This window comes from Dasypus novemcinctus, chromosome 10 (assembly GCF_030445035.2).
Source record: "Dasypus novemcinctus isolate mDasNov1 chromosome 10, mDasNov1.1.hap2, whole genome shotgun sequence".
Classification (NCBI taxonomy): Eukaryota; Metazoa; Chordata; class Mammalia; order Cingulata; family Dasypodidae; genus Dasypus; species Dasypus novemcinctus.
This window is the reverse complement of record NC_080682.1, coordinates 110,714,764-110,732,373: the sequence shown is the minus strand read 5'-3', so window position 1 is coordinate 110,732,373 and position 17,610 is coordinate 110,714,764.

Here is a 17,610-nt window from a genome sequence, read left to right as displayed (position 1 = left end):
CTGAGTGTGCGAACTCTTGCTGACTGTTCTGTGGTGGTCTCTCTCCCTCTCTCCCCCCACCCCGGGGGCTTTTTTGCACTGGGCCCTCCACAGCTGCTTGCGTTCCGCCCTGGGTCTCTGCAACTCCGCTGTGTGTGGCTCTGTGGTTTGCATCTGCTGCAGGAGGAACCCAGGCCATGCTGCCTCCGCGCAATTTTTATGTTGCATGGGTCCAAGTGAGGGAAAGGAGTCTGGGCTGAAAGGTCTGAGATGAAAATCTCCGGAAGATCATAGTCTGGAAGATAAGAGTCTGGTTTCCTCTGCAACTTGGGCCCTGTTTCAGCCACTTTGCCTCTTGTCGCTACAGACATTGCTTAGCCAGGGAAAGAACAATATGGTTCTGGGAGCTGGGAAGTAATACTAGATTCAGGAAGTACATTTGGTGAAACCATGGACTTAGCATTTGAAAAGCAAAGTTTGATCTAGCGCTGCACGTAGTCACTGTGAGATTTGGAACAAGTTATTAGATTTTTCTGAGCTTTGATTTCCTCATTGTACAATAACCCAGTTCTGTTTTGAAGATTGAATATAAAATGCAGATGAAGTGCCATGTAAAGCGTTACTACAATGAGTTATTTTTTATTGATATAAAATTCACATAACATAAAATTCAGTTTTCTAAAGTGTACAATTCACTGGTTTTTAGTATATTTACCAAGTTGCATATCACGTGTTAGTTATTTTGAATGATGATTCTGAGAAACCAAGTCCTAGATTTATAATGTGACTGTCTCTACTATCTTTGAAATGAATTGTTAAATACAATAATGTGAAAGTTATGTCATTATTATATATACTGCTTCTTACATGGAGAGGAAAACCCAAAACAAAATCCTGGCGAGGTCTTAATTACTTTTTTCTTGGTCTTAAACACTTTTAAAAAAATAACAAATCAATTTTATTGATACATATTATTAAAGCACATACTTCATCCAAAGTGTACAATCAACAGTATTTGGTAAAATCACGTAGTTGTACATTTATCACTTAAATCATTATTAGAGCATTTCATTATTTCAATAATAATAATAAACAAAAAACAAACAAGAAAATTCTTCACCTCTCAATCTGTTTCCCCTGCTGTACATAGCTGCTATTTCTGACTATTCTTGCACAATTATTTATTTATTAAGCAGTTTTATTGAGATATATCCACATACCATACAAACTATCTAAAGTGTATAATCAGTGGCTTTTAGTAAAATCAAAATGTTGTGCATTCATCACCATAAAAAATTTTAGAACTATTTCATTACTTAACACCCATTAGCATGCTTTCCCTAGCCCTACATAACCACTAATCAAATATTGTCTTCATAAATTGATTTATATTTACATTTTATATAAATGGAATCATATAATGTGTTACACAATATATTTAGTTTGTAGTAATGCAATCATATTGTCCTTTTCTGTCTGGCTTGCTTCATTCAACATAATGTCTTCCAGGTTCATCCATGTTGTCATATGCTTTACGACTTCATTTCTTACAGCTACGTAATATTCCACCCTGTGATTACACCAGTTTGTTAATCCATTCATTGGTTGATGGACACCTGGGTTGTTTCCAACTTTTGGCAGCTGTGAATAATGCTGCAATGAACTTTGATGTGCAGATGTCTATTCATGTCACTGCTCTCAGTTCTTCTGGGCATATACCCAGTAGTGGTATGGCTGGGTCATGTGGCAAATCTATATTCAGCTTCTTTAGGAACTGCCAAACAGTCCTCCACAGTGACAGTACCATTCTGCATTCCCATCAACAGTGAATAAGTGTTCCTATCTCTCCACATCCTCTCCAACACTAGTAGTTCTCTCTCTTCTTAATAGTGGCCATTCTGATAGGTGTGAAATGATAAACTTGTAGTTTTGGTTTGCACTTCCCTAATCATTAGTGATGTTGAACATTTTTTCATGTGTTTTTTTTGCCATTTGTATTTCTTCTTTGGGCAAACGTCTATTCAAGTCTTTTGCCTATTTTTTAATCAAGTCATTTGTGTTTTTATTGTTGAGTTGTAGCATCTCTCTATATTTCATGGATATTAAATTTTCATCAGACATGTCATTGCCAAATATTTTCTCTCATTATGTCAGCTGCCTTTTTCACCCTTTTGACAAAGTCCTATGAGGTGCAAAAGTGTTTAATTTTTAGGAGGTCCCATTTATCTATTTTTTCTTGCATTGCTAGTGCTTTGGGTGTAAGGTCCAAGAAACCACCACCAACCACAAGATCTTTAAGATGTTGTTCTACATTTTCTTCCAGGAGTTTTATGGTCCTGGCTTTTATGTTTACGTCTTTGATCCATGTTGAGTTGATTCTTATGTAGGGAGTGAGATAGGGGTCCTCTTTAATTCTTTGGTTATGGATATCCAGCTCTTCCAGAACCATTTGTTGAAGAGACTATTTTGTCCCATTAACACGGACTTGGTTGGTTTGTCAAAAACCAGTTGACTGTGGGGGGGGAGGGTTTATTTCTGGACTTTTGATTCTTTTCCACTATCTTTATGCCAGTACCATGCTGTTTTGACCACTGTAGCTTTGTTGTTGTTGTTGTTTTTAAAGATTTGTTTTATTTATTTCTCTTCCCTTTCCTGCCCCAGTTGTCTGTTCTGTGTCCATTTGCTGCATGTTCTTCTTTTTGTCCGCTTCTGTTGTTGTCAGTGGCACAGGAATCTGTTTTCCTTTTTTGTTGTTGTTGTTGCATCAGCTCCCCGTGTGTGTGGCGCCATTCCTGGGTGGGCTGCACTTTCTTTCATGCTGGGTCGCTTTCCTTACGGGGTGCACTCCTTGCATGTGGGGCTCCCCTATGCAGGGGACACCCCTGCGTGGCACGGCACTCCTTGCCCGCATCAGCACTGCACATGGGCCAGCTCCACACGGGTCAGGGAGGCCTGGGGTTTGAACCACGAACCTCCCATGTGGTAGACGGACGCCCTATCCAGTGGGCCAAGTCCACTTCCCTGTAGCTTTGTTATATGTTTCAAGATCAGGCAGTGAAGTTCCTCCCACATCGTTCTTCTTTTTTAGAATGCTTTTGGCTATTCAGGTGTATTTTCCCTTCCAAATGAATTTGGTAATTGCCTTTTCTATTTATGTAAAGTAGGCTTTTGGCATTTTGATTGGTATTGCATTGAATCTAAAAATCAGTTTGGGTAGGATTGACATTCACAATATTTAGTCTTTCCGTCCTTTGACATGGAATGTCCTTCCATTTGTTTAGGTCTTCATTGATTTCTTTTAGCATTGTTTTATAGATTTCTGCATATAGGTCCTGTACTTCTTTGGTTAAATTGATTCTTAGAATTTGAGTCTTTTTGTTGCTATTGAAAATGGAATTTTTTCCCTGGTTTCCTTCTCAGATTGTTCAATACTAGTGCACAAAAACATTACTGATTTTTGCGTGTTGATCTTGTATCCTGCAACTTTGCTGAACTCATTTATTAGCTCAAGTAGCTTTGTGGTAGACATTTCAGAATTTTCTAAATACAGGATCTTGTCATCAGCAAATAGAGTTTTACTTCCTCTTTTCCTATTTGAATGCCTTTAATTTTTTTTTTCTCACCTAATTGGTCTAGCTAGAACTTCTAGTACAATGTTGAATAACAATGGTGACAGTAAGCAAACTTGTCTTGTTCCCAATCTTAGAGCGAAAGTTTTCAACCTTTCCCCATTAAGTGCGATGTTGGCTGTGGGTTTTCCATATATGCTCTTTATCATATTGAAGAATTTTCCTTCTATTCCTAACTTTTGAAGTGTTCTTAATCATGCTGGAATTTGTCAAATGCCTTTTTTGCATCAATTGAGATTACTATGTGTTTTTTTCCCTTCAATTGGTTAATGTGGTATGTTACATTGATTGATTTTCTTATGTTGAACCAGCCTTCCATACCAGGAATTAATCCCACTTGGTTGTGATGTATAAGTCTTTTGAAATGCTGTTGGATTCTATTTGGAAGTATTTTGTTGAGAATTTTGCATCTATATTCATTCAAGAGATTGGTCTGCAATTTTCTTGTAGTGTCTTTATCTGACTTTGGTATTAGGGTGTGTTGGCTTCATAAAATGTGTTGGGTAATTTTCCCTCCTCTTCAGTTTTTTAGAAGAGTTTAAGCAGGATTGGAGTTAATTCTTTTCAAATTAAAATTTGAATTGGTAGAATTCACCTATATGCTTGGTAGAATTCACCTATGATGCCATCTGGTCCTGGACTTTTCTTTGTTGGGAGATTTTTGATGACTGATTCAATCTCTTGTTTGTTAAATTCTTGTATTTCTTGTAGCGTCAGTGTAGGTTGTTTGTGCATTTCTAAGAATTTGTCCATTTTATCTAGGTTGTCTAGTTTGTTGGCATACAATTTCTCGTAATATCCTGTTTTTTTTTTTTTTTTTAAGGTTCCAAGGATTAAATCCAGGACCTCGTACATGGGAAGCAGGTGCTCAACCACCACGCTATGTCTTCTCCCCTCGTAATATCCTCTTATGAGTATAGACTCACAAGTTTCTAGGTCATCAGTGGGTTATGAGTTAATACACTTCCTTATTTTGATGCTCAAACTGTCCCAGATTTAACCAGTGGGAGTGTCTTCAAGCTGCCTTCTAAGTCCTTCTGACGTGTCCTGACCATTCTTTGAGCAATCCTATGATTTCTTTCACCACAAGATGTTTCAGTCTCATCTTGTACTTTCCCTGACCCAGCCCTGGGTACCAGCCATTTCTCCAAGTAACCCTGGTTCCGTTACAGAGAATGGCAATTGAAGCCGAGAAATGGATATTTGTGTACCCATTGCTATCAAGGACTTCCCAGGCTTTCTTAGTAGACAGGTTGAGGGAATACATGTATTTTTAGGTATACACACATATCTTATTTTTCTATTTTGTATATATTTTAGAAATCATGCATTCACACTGAAAACTCCTAGTCGGAGCGACAATACCACAGGGTTCACTGTACTTCTCTCCCTTTCCATATTTGTAACTCCCTTCCCCAACAGTGAAAAACCTGACTCCTGCTATCCTTAAGATATTTATTAACTGCCTTGCATGTAATCAATCTCTAGTTACAGTTGTCACCCACACCCTTCACACATAACTATGCACACATTATCCTCACCACGCTTGGCGCCAGTACTCTACACGAGACCATCCTTTCTGCAGGGTTTACTTCATTTGGGTCAGACTCTGACACCGCATACCGGACTCCTGTGGATCCCAATTCCTGGCATGAATACGCCTCTTGCTTGGACCACCTAATGTCTTTTGACCTGTATTGTTAAAGAAGGGGAGAAGAAGAGGAGCTAAAGCATTTATTTTTCCTGTGTTGAGATTCCATCTAAACACCTTTCTGATATTATGGCACAAAATATTAAACCTTCATTTTAGGTTCTCCCTATTGGACCAGGCACATACTCTTTGACTTGAAAAAGTTATTGATAACTTGTAAAAAGCTGAACTGTTCAGATCATGGACTTTCAGGAGGTTTTCCATTTTCTCAAAATCCCTAATAGAAGAAAAGAAAAACAATGTTGCTGAGCAAAGTGCTCTGAAGTTGGAGTGAGGACCCAGTTCTGCTACTAATAATTCTACTTTGTGTTTGCATTTCCTTCATCTGTATAGAGCATGGATCCTAGCTGGAGACTATGCTTGTCCCCCTAAGATTTGGGCAATCCTGGAGGACAAATGGAGTGCAACTTAAGGCTTTGTTTATATGAGGGTCTGAAGTATCTTAGGAAAAAGTCATCCTAAGAGACAGTGAGCAAGAGAGATCTGAGTGCCTAAGCCTGGTTCAAGGATGGGAAGCCACTGGCAGACAGGAGGGAATGGTAGATAGCACATAGTCTCTGTAACTTAGACTGCCCTGCAGTTAGCTCCCATCGATTCATGTCTCTATCTTAAGAAGTCAGGGCTGCAAGTAGGGAAGAGTCAACAATGAATAATCTGAAAAGGAAATCAAGAAAACAATTCCATTTATAATAGCAGCTAAAAGAACCAAGTATCTAGGAATAAATTTAATCAATGATGTGAAGGAATTGTATGCAGAGCACTACAAATCATTCCTGAAAGAAATTAAAGCAAACCTAAATAAATGGGAAGATATCCAGACTCATGGATTGGAAGTATCTTTAAGATGACAATACTACTCAAAGTGCCTTACATGTTTAACAAAATCCCAAGTTAAATTCCAACAGCCTTCTTTGCAGAAATGGAAAAGCTAATGATCAAACTCATGTGGAGTGGAAAGGGACCCCAAATAGCCAAAAGCACCCTGACAAAGGAGAAAAAAAGTTGGAGGACTCAAACTTTCCAATTTCAAAATTTACCACAAAGTTAACAGTAATCAAAGCAGTGTGGTACTGCACGAGGGCAGCCATGTGGATCACTGGAGTAGAACTGAGAGTTAAGAAATAAACCATCTACGGTCATTTGAATTTTGACGAGTTTGACAAGTTCACTCAGTGGGGAAAGAACAGTCTCTTCACCAAATGGTGCTGGGAAAACTGGATAGCCATATGCAAAAGAATGAAATTGGACCCCTACCTCACGCCACATACAAAGATTAACTTAAAATGGACCAATAGCCTAAATATAAGAGCTACAACTATAAAACCGTTAGAAGAAAACATAGGGAAAGGTATTCAAGACCTGGTATTAGGCAACGGACTCTTAGGTGTACTACCAAAAGCCTGAGCAACAAAAGCAACAATAGATAAATTGGACTTCACCAAAATTTAAAGCTTGTTCCTCAAAGAACATTACCAAGAAAGTGAAAATACAAACTACAGAATGGGAGAAAATATTTGGAAACTCTGTATCTGAAAATGGTTTACTAACCAGAATCATAAAGTACCCCTAAACCTCAGCAACAAAAACCAAACAATCCAATTTAAAAAAATAGACTGCAAGAGACATTTCTCTAAAGAAGATGTACGAATGGCCAGTAAGCACATGAAAAGATACTCGAGATCATTAGAAACTAGGGAAATGCAAATCACAATGAGATACCATTTCACAGCCACTGGAATGGCTATTATTTTAAAAAATAAGAAAATTACAAGTATTGGAGAGGATGCAGAGAAATAGCAACTCTAGTACATTGTTGGTTGGACTGTGAAATGGTAGAGCTGCTGTGGAAAACAGTTTGATAGTTTCTCAAAAAGCCAAATAGAGAACTACTATATGACCCAGCAGTCCCACCTCCAGGTATATACCCCAAAGAATTGAAACCCGGGACTCAAACAGATATTTGCACACCAGTGTTCATAGCAGCATTATGCACAGTAGTCACAGTCTGGAAGCAATCCAAGTTTCCATCAAAAAAATCATGGATAAATAAAATTTGGTCTGTGCATACCATGGAATATTATTCAGCCATAAAAGGGAATGACGTTCTGATACACACTACAACACGAATGAGCCTTGAAGACATCATATTGAATGAAAGAAGTCAGACATGAAAGGGCAGATATTGTACGATTCCACTTATATTAAATAATTGCCATATGCAAATGTATAGGAGGCAGAAAGTAGAGTTCAAGTTACCAGGGGAAGGTGGGTAGGGAGAATGAGGAGTTGGTGCATAATGGTGCAGGTTTTCTTTTGAGGAAATGGATAGTGATGAGGATAGCATAGCATTGTGAATGTGATTGATCCCACCGAATTACATGTTTGGGAGTAACTGAGATGGGAAATTTTATGTTGTATATGTGTTTCCACAATTAGAAGCAGATTGAGAGAGAGAGAGAGGGTTGCTAAAGAGAGAGTGACAATGAAAGTCAATACATGATCCTGGATTGAATCTAATAATGGAGGAGGAAATGCCCCTAAGGGCATTATTGGGATAATTGGGGGAAAAAAAGAGGGATTATAGTTTGTATTAAATTTCTTCAACTTGGTAACTGTGTTTATTGAGATTGCAAAAGTGAATATCCTTGCTCTTAGGAAATACACATGGAAGTATTAAGTGTTCAAAGAGTTTTATGTATATATAACCTACTCTCAAATGTTTAGAAAATAGATAACTATATAGAGTGATTATAGATAAATAGAATGACATGACAAATTTGGCAAAATGTTAAAGTCAGTGTATCTGTGTATCTTGGTGGCAAGTATGTTGGAATTCTGTGTATGGGTTTTATATTATTCCCTCCCTGCCCTGGATGGCTCCCTCGTCTGTTTTGCTTGTTGTCTGCTCATTGTCTGTTTTTCCCTTTAGGAGACACCAGGAACTGAACCCAGGACCTCCCATGTGGGAGGCAGGCACTCAGCTACTTGAGCCACATCTGCTCCCTGCTCATTGTTTTTTTGCTCATTGTCATTTTTTCTTGTTGTCCACTCTTTGTTTTTGCTTGATATCAGCTTGTTGTCTGCTCATTGTTTGTATTCTTTAGAAGGTACTGGAAATTGAACCTGAAACCTCCCATGTGGGAGGTGGGTGCTCAACTGCTTGAGACACATCTGCTCCCCTGGTTTTGTATTATTTTTGCAACTGTCCTGTAAGTTTGAAATTATTTCAAAATAAAATCAAGATACCCTAAAAGAAGTATCAAAACTAAATAGAGGGAAGTGGACGTGGCCCAGTGGTTAGGGCGTCCATCTACCACATGGGAGGTCTGCAGTTCAAACCCCGGGCCTCCTTGACTCGTGTGGAGCTGGCCATGCGCAGTGCTGATGTGCGCAAGGAGTGCCGTGCCATGCAGAGGTGTCCCCCGCGTAGGGGAGCCCCACACGCAAGGAGTGTGCCCCGTAAGGAGAGCCGCCCAGCGCAAAAGAAAGTGCAGCCTGCCCAGGAATGGCGCCGCACATACGGAGAGCTGATACACAAGATGACGTAACAAAAAGAAACAGATTCCCGAGCTGCTGACAACAACAGAAGCGGACAAAGAAGACGATGCAGCAAATAGACACAGAGAACAGACAACCGGGGCGGGGGGGAAGGGGTGAGAAATAAATAAATAAATATTGAAAAAAAAACAAAAACAAAGACATGGATAAATCTTAAATGTATATTGCTAAGGGAAAGAAGCCACTCTGAAAAAGCTACATACTGTATGACTCCATTTATATGAAATTGTGGAGAAGGAAAGACTATAGAGATGGAAAACATCTAAGAATCAGTGGTTGCCAGGGATTCAATTAGGAAGGAGGATTGAATAGGAAAAATAGAAGAGGATATTTTAGGGCATGAAACAATTCTGTATAATACTATAATGGTGACTACATGACACTATGCATTTGTCAAAACCCATAGGACTTTATGGCACAAAAAGTGAACTTTAATGTATGCAAATTTTAAAAAATCATTTGGGAGGTCGGAGGATCCCAGGATGTAATGAATAATGTAACAAAATAATCTAACTATGTTACCAATGAAGGAAACAACCTCACTTAAGGGGTAGGAGAAAAGGTGCTGACCTAAGTAACTTTGGAAACGAGTAGAGTCAGCAAAACTAAAGTCAAAAGGAGTGTACATAAGTACTTGTACTGGACTTGACAAAGTTGTACAGGTTAACAATTCTGAAACCACTCTGTGTGTATACTGAACTGAACATGTAAGTAGATGGTGGATGGTGGATGGTGGGAGCCAGGATTCTTGCTGTTGGAGTAGGAGTTTATAGATACCAAAGGTAGGAGGCTAGAATGATCCATGTGGTAATGGATTAGAGTTGGAGACGCCAGTATGAACTCATGTTGGCTTTACATCTATACAAAAATATTTACAGATAAGAGGGTATAGTACACACACCCACACACAACAATTTCCTACTCCATCAGCTGAATGGACCTAGAAGAACTCCAGTGGTAATGAGCAAATCTAGCACCTGGATTTTGGTTTATAATTCGATTCTCCAATAAAAGGAACCAGAGCTCCTTGGCGAAAAGGCTGATTCAAGGATTAAATCGAGAAATTGACAAGATTAGTCTGGAGGACATGGTAGTACCAAAAAGTAAGGAAGTGCCTCCAAACAAACAAAAAAATGACAGATGTATGTCAAAGAGACACAGAAGCTAATTGAAAGAGCTTGCCAAATCTGCAACAATTTGAGCGATAAAATAAAGTAGTATTAGTGCCTCAAATAGCAGAGCTCCTGAGGGCTCTAGAGACATCCAGAGACTATAAGCAGGGCATACAGCTCAGGAATTTGGCACCCTGTCAGTGGGCCTTACTTTGGAATTTAGGCTCCCGTGTTTAACAGAGTTAGACCCATTTATAGTTTCCCTACACATGTCTCTTCTTCCCCAACCAATAATTAGCACTGTACTTGATAAATATATGTCCCAGAGACTTAAATCTTTGATCTGTCTCTGTACCAGTTGAGCCCTGAATTTCAGCGGAGTTGCAACACCTCTCCAGTTCATTGGACTCACCTAGGACAATTAACAAGGAGATGATGATGGACAATGACCATCCCAAGGAACAGAGAGAGTCTGCAACAGCAAGCAAGACAGTTCTGCCCCTTGGGATCTAAGCCCCCTCTCAGTTGGAAGCAGAGTGGGCATCACCATCCCAAAATCCTCAAGACTGGGGAATGAACAATGGACTAAAGTAGACTTGTTATTATTCTACTATAGCCTTATTATTATTCTAGCAATGGAAGGACTCTTATCATCGATGTAAAGGCAGTGGCCACAGAGGCTCTGAGGAAAGGGAGAAGGAAGAATAGGTGTAACATGGGGGCATTCTCAGGACATTGGAGTTGTCCTGTGTGACATTGCAGTGACAGATAACAGTCCATTGTATATTTTGTCATAACCTACAAAATTGTGTGGGACAGAGTATAATGTAAACTGTAATCCATGGTTAGTAGCAGTGCTTCAATATGTGTTAATCACTGTAACAAATGTACCATACTAATGAGGGATGTTTTCTTTTTTTTAAAGATTTATTAATTTATTTTATTTATTTATTTCTCTCCCTTTCCCCTCCCAGTTGTCTGCTCTCTGTGTCCATTCGCTGTGTGTTCTTCTGTGACCGCTTCTATCCTTATCAGCGGCACCAAGAATCTGTGTTTCTTTTTGTTGCGTCATCTTGCTGTGTCAGCTCTCCATGTGGGCAGCACCATTCCTGGGCAGGCTGAACTTTTTTGGCGCTGGGTGGCTCTCCTTATGGGGTGCACTCCTTGCGCGTGGGGCTCCCCTACGCGGGGGACACCCCTGGATGGCAGGGTGATCCTTGTGCGCATCAGCACTGCGCGTGGGCCAGCTCCACACGGGTCAAGGAGGCCCGGGGCTTGAACCGCGGACCTCCCATGTGGTAGACGGACGCCCTAACCACTGGGCCAAGTCTGCTTCCCAATGAGGGATGTTTTGATGTGAGAAAGTATGGGAGGGGAGGGGACTGGGGCATGTGGAAATCCCTTATATTTATGTAACATTTATGTAATCTAAATCTTCTTAAAAATAAAAAAAAGTAAGGTAGGAGTAACACAAGACTCTCTAGAATAGGATAAGTATGTTAGCAATTACCTGAAGGAATATTGGAAGCCAACTTTATACTTGTTTTGATAAGGGGAGATTATGTAAGCATTATACATAACACATTATGGGACATAATTTTATTGCTATATCATTCACAGATGAAACATACAAATATTTGAGAGGAATTCAAGGTTTGTTTTTTTTTTTTTTTAAGATTTATTTATTTATTTAATTCCCCCCCTCCCCTGGTTGTCTGTTCTTGGTGTCTATTTGCTGCGTCTTGTTTCTGCTGTCGTCAGCGGCACGGGAAGTGTGGGTGGCGCCATTCCTGGGCAGGCTGCACTTTCTTTTCACAGCTGGGGGGCTTTCCTCACGGGCGCACTCCTTGCGCGTGGGGCTCCCCCACGCGGGGGACACCCTTGCGTGGCACGGCACTCCTTGCGCGCATCAGCACTGCGCATGGGCCAGCTCCACACGGGTCAAGGAGGCCCGGGGTTTGAACCACGGACCTCCCATGTGGTAGACAGATGCCCTAACCACTGGGCCAAAGTCCGTTTCCCTCAAGGGTTTCTTTTTAATTTGAAATTTTATTTTATTTTACTAGGAATATGGTATCATTTATGCATAGAATAAATATGAGAAAATAAATGATTAAAATTTAGAATACAGTGTTTATACTCACATTTTTACATTAAAATGTTTTATATTATAAAAAAATAATTAAAAGATTATTGATACTGCCATAAAAACTTATTTCCGTGAAATAAAAATGTGGTGAAATAGCTTTAAAAAATCAAGTAGTATAGAATTATAATTCATAGTATAAAATAAGTACCCATGAATCCATACTGATATGATTGAATAAATAAATAATAGAGAATAGAAAAATCTCCTGTGCAGAAGAATTTATCTACCTAAATTATTTGGAATTCAAGGAGGTGGAGCATAACTCATGACTAAGTGTGAGCTGTGCACAGTGATTTCCTTCCAAAGAGTACAGTGTGGTAAGGGGGGAAGAGAGTAACTTTGCCGTGGAGAAAGCTGAGAAACCTCACCTCAGGCAGGTGAGCAAGGCGAACATCAACAGTGACGTCACAATGACGGTATGCCCCAATATGACAAGGACGGCACTTCACTTCTCTAGTCGTCTTCCCCAAAACACACTCACCCCGTATAATCATCAGAAAAACATTAAACAAATCCCACTTGAGGGACATTCTACAAAACCCCTGACCGATACTCCTCAGAGCTGTCAAGGTCATCAAAAGCAAGGAGTATCTGAGAAACTGTCACAGCCAAGAGAAGCATGGTGACTAAGTGTAATGTGGAATCCCGGATGGGGTCCTGGACAGAAGAAGAAATACAATAAGTAAGACAAAGGAAATCTGAATAAAATATGGACTTTATTTAATAATTATCAGTATTTCAATATTGAACCACTAATTATGACAAATGTCCCATGCTATTGTAAGATGTTAATAATAGGGGAAACTGGGTATGGGGTACATAAGAACTCTCTGTCCTATCTTTGTAATTCTTCTGCAAATCTATTCAAAAATTTAAAAAATAAGAATAAATTAATAAAAATAATATATAACAGAAATGCAAAATAGAAGGTATTCTTAATTTTTAAAAATAGAATTGTAACACCAGGCATTTTCAGCAGAGCCTGAATCTGGCACTGGTGATTTTGGCAATGACAGGAAATGGTTAAGACTCTAACCATTAAGGAAAATAGGGTCTCCGTATAGGACCTCTGTAGCCTTGGAGCAGGCTTCTGTGGGCACCAGCAACTGCAGAATGCCTTGGGCAGGTACCAGAGGAATCGCCGCCCTTGTAAGCCTCAGCAGAAACAGCCGAGTCTCTACTGAGAGCCACAGCCAGAGCAAGCTGGAGGAAAACGGTGGCACAAAAGACTGTTCTGCAGGCGCACCCTGGGGCTTCCTGAACTGTTTGGAAGAAAGTAAGGAAGTCAGGTGTTCCTGCAGAATGAGTGGAGACAGATCCAAAAAATTACTATTTTGATTGCAGTCATTGTGAAATATGCTGTGATCTACAAAATGAGGAGACTTATTTCTAAGGCATCTCTAGAAATCTCTTTTAAATTGATTAGATATAAAGCATAAACTATGAAAATCTATAAAAATGCAAATACATATGTATTTGTATATATATCAAATGCAATTTAATTACTTGAGTTAAAGAGCATACTTTTTTGTTTGTGTGTTTGTTTTTTAGGAGACATCAGGGATTGAACGCCGGATCTTGTATGTGGGAGGCAGGAATCCGACTACCGAGCTACATCTGCTCTCCTCAATTTTTTAAAATAAAAGGCAAAACTAATTCAGGGCACAGATGCCAGAAGATCTTTTTCATTGTATCAAATCCACTAGAAATACAAATCTTAACCAACTGGTTTTCAACTTCCTTTTGTCTCTAATGATGACATTGGTGATTGGTAGTTTTGAACTCACATTTACATATCCAATTTTGAATCTAACTGGGCAAACCTGGATACTTGCCAAAATTATCTACTCTTTGAATTCCAGTCATGGGAGCTACCTCCTTCTGATTTTCATGCCACCTAACTTCCTAGTCACTCTTCCCTTTTTGATATTCCACAAGCAGCTCTGTCTTTACTCAACTGCTTCATGACTGGCTCTTCTTTCTTAAACATTAGTATCATGAGATTTGTGGGTTTTAGTAGGATTAAATTCTTCCCTTATTTCCCATTGGTGAAAAGTATCTAACTTGATCTATCAAGACACACCAGAATTCCAGCACGAGCTTTGTTTGACAAAGATTATGGGCAGATGGCTCTCATTGTCATGGAGTCTTCATTCATTCAACAGATATTTACTGAGCATCAGTTAGGTGCCAGCCACTTCCTAGGTACGTGCACACAGCAACGAATAAATACTACCCCTGACCTTTTGGACTTTAGGCTATCGAGAAAGACTGGCTAACACTAAGCAGTGATTAAGTATGATGAGTATTAGGATAGGTGAATATTGTGCTATTATCCCTAAAACTATGGGTTTTAACCTCTTAGGGGTCATAGACCCCTGGGTCAATGTCATGGACCCTTGTCTCAAGAAACAGACAAACCTCAAAAAGTTGGCAAATAAGTTCTAGTTGTACAGAAATCCTTTGAAGCCCTTTCATGGATTTCAGGTTTAGAATTCCTATGCTAAATGATAAACACCAAAATCAGATGAAACCAGCAGCAGACATTCTAGGATTTCTTGGGAAGGGAAGATAGACTAAGTACTAAGGAGTAGGAGCAGCAAGAATGAAAAATGTTTCTGTAGCTTTATCTTATGTGAGTCATCACCAGCTAACATATGTAATAATTAATCTGTTTCCAGGAATAGTCTGCAACTGAGGACAGTCCGTCACCAGGTGAACTTTGCCCTCCTAAGGAAAAACACTTGAAGAAGCCGCTGCTTGACCTTTTCTCTAGTGTAGGACCGCCTTTGCCTGGGTGTGGGGCCCCTGCCAACATTCTTTCCTTGTTTGGATTGTCTTCCTCAGAGTGTTCTAAGTTGCCCTCTGTTGACTGGCAGAGGCCAGGGCTAGGGCCAGTTATGTTCTCCAGGCTGGGTGCCTTCAGCCCAGACCAAGACCCCCATAGTCTCCGAATCCACTTTCTCCCCTTCACGTGCTCTCCAGCCTTCTCCCCAATGCACGAGTCAACCAGATGTCCCAGTGAGCTCCCAGACTTGTCCCTATAGGGTGTCCCAGAGCCAAAAGAATGACCTGGTGAGTGGGTCACCTCTGGCCAGTGCAATATTTCTTTTGCAGGATCATGTGAGATTGGTCCACCAGAATGGTGCTGACACAGATTTTGGGTGACTCAATCAGGCACAGAATGAGCTGATCATCCACATGTGAGCCTGTGCACTGACTTTTTTTTTTTAATATAATTTTTTTATTAGAGGAATTGTAGGTTTACAGTAAAATCATGCAAAATATACAAGTTCCCATGTATCTCCTCCTCTATTATTAACCTTGCATTAGTGTGAAGAATATTATTATAATAATACAATTGACTATAGACCATATTTTACACTGGGGTTCACTCTGTGTGCTGTGCAGTCCTACGGTAGTCATGGGTGCATTGTGTTCTGTGTTCTCTCTATGGTGGCACCTCCTTTACGGTACTCAGTGGTGACAACTGTAGGGGCAGGTATCTTTTACCCTGTATGTCCCCTACTGCGGGCACCCCAGGCAGTCACCTCACCCCCTCTGCAAGGTCCATGCCGCTTGTCAGGCAATCCTCCTAGCATTGTCATGTCTGTCTCCTCTGAAAACTTGAAACTGCAACACCAATAGGCCCTTCGAATGCATTGACCTCTTGCCTCCAATCAGTGTGATGATTTTGTGCTCTCAGGTTGGTTTTCAGTCATGTCAGACAATGAACATTCCTTGTGCTAAAGGGCTACTCATACATTCTCCCTGCAGATGGAAGGCAGAGATATGATCCATATTGAAAGACTTCTTATTCTAAGAATGCAGTGATTGCACCCTAAAGAGCGCAAGAGAAAACATGGTTGGAAGATGGGCTATATGTATGTGATAAAACCCCAAATGGTCATTTAACGTGACCAGAAAATGACTACTTACATGTTCCTACAGACTGGATAAGACCTGTGTTCGTGACTGTCATCAATGAAGCACAACAGTCTCTCTGAGAGTCCCTGGAAGCCTGGGCAGCGTGGGGGATGACGCCGTGTCACCAGGAAATGGCTATAGGGGTCAGCAGAGGCTGGGAGAGGTAAACTGCTTCAACACAAACCACCACGGTGTTGTAAGAACAGCGTTGCTACCTTTTGCATGAGTGGATGATATGAAACTAGCCAGGAATGGTGCATTTGATAATACAGAACCTAAAGAGATGGTTCCTGGACCCCCAAAACAGGAAGAAATGACAGCTGGACACTACGAAGATTCTTCACACGCCCTGAAGGCACAAGAAGCAAATACCTTTTCTCAGCCCATCATTCGAGCTCCCCTTCAATCCATCGCTATACCTCACACAAGCTCATGAGTTTTGCAGTACAATTTTAAACCACATTGCTTATGTCGACTGTTCCATAGCACACGCATCACAAATGTTTGCCCAGGGCCTCATGCACTCTAGGACCGTAGTTCTCAATGGGGGAGAGGGGGTTGCCCCCCCAGAGGACATTTGACATTGTTTGGAGACGTTTTTTGTTGTTACGATTTGTGGGGCAGTGTGCTGGCATCTAGTGGGCAGAGGCAAGGATGCGGCTGGACAGCCTACAGGGTCCAGGACAGTCTGGCAACTGAGGGTTATCCCAGAGCATCGGGAGTGCTGAGGCCGAGACCCGCCCTGAGGGCAGCCCTGCCCTAGCGAACTCAGCCCCAGGCTAACCTGCTCCCCCAGGGAAAGATTTTCAAAAGAGGCCGCGGGCTGTGCCCCCGCACCGGCCTCACCTGGGTGCCACTTAAGATGCCCACGTCAGCCCTACCTCAGACCTCTGGAGGGGATGGGGTCCTGGAACGTACGTTTTCCCAGAAGTTTCCCAGTGACTCTTCCAACGGTGGGAACTAGTGCTCTGGAAACTTGGTCTTGGTCAAAATCTAAATAGGCTCCCTTGGGAAACGGACTTTGGCCCAGTGGTTAGGGCGTCCGTCTACCACATGGGAGGTCCGTGGTTCAAACCCTGGGCCTCCTTGACCCGTGTGGAGCTGGCCCATGCTGCAGTGCTGATGCGCGCAAGGAGTGCCCCCCCACGCAGGGGTGTCCCCCGCGTAGGGGAGCCCCACGCGCAAGGAGTGCACCTATAAGGAGAGCCACCCAGTGCGAAAGAAAGTGCAGCCTGCCCAGGAATGGTGCCGCACACACTTCTCGTGCCGCTGACGACAACAGAAGCGGACAAAGAAACAAGATGCAGCAAAAAGACACTGAAAACAGACAACCGGGGGAGGGGAGGGGAATTAAATAAATAAAAATAAATCTTAAAAAATAAAAATAGGCTCCCTTACCTGGAGAATTTGCTCATTCTCCTGATAAATATCACCCAAGTGCCTGTTCTGTGCCAGGCGCTGTGCTTGGTAGTAGGGACAGAGAAAGTCCCTGTCTTTAGATTTAGAGTCTAGTTGGGGCAGGGAAGCAAGATAAACAATAGATAT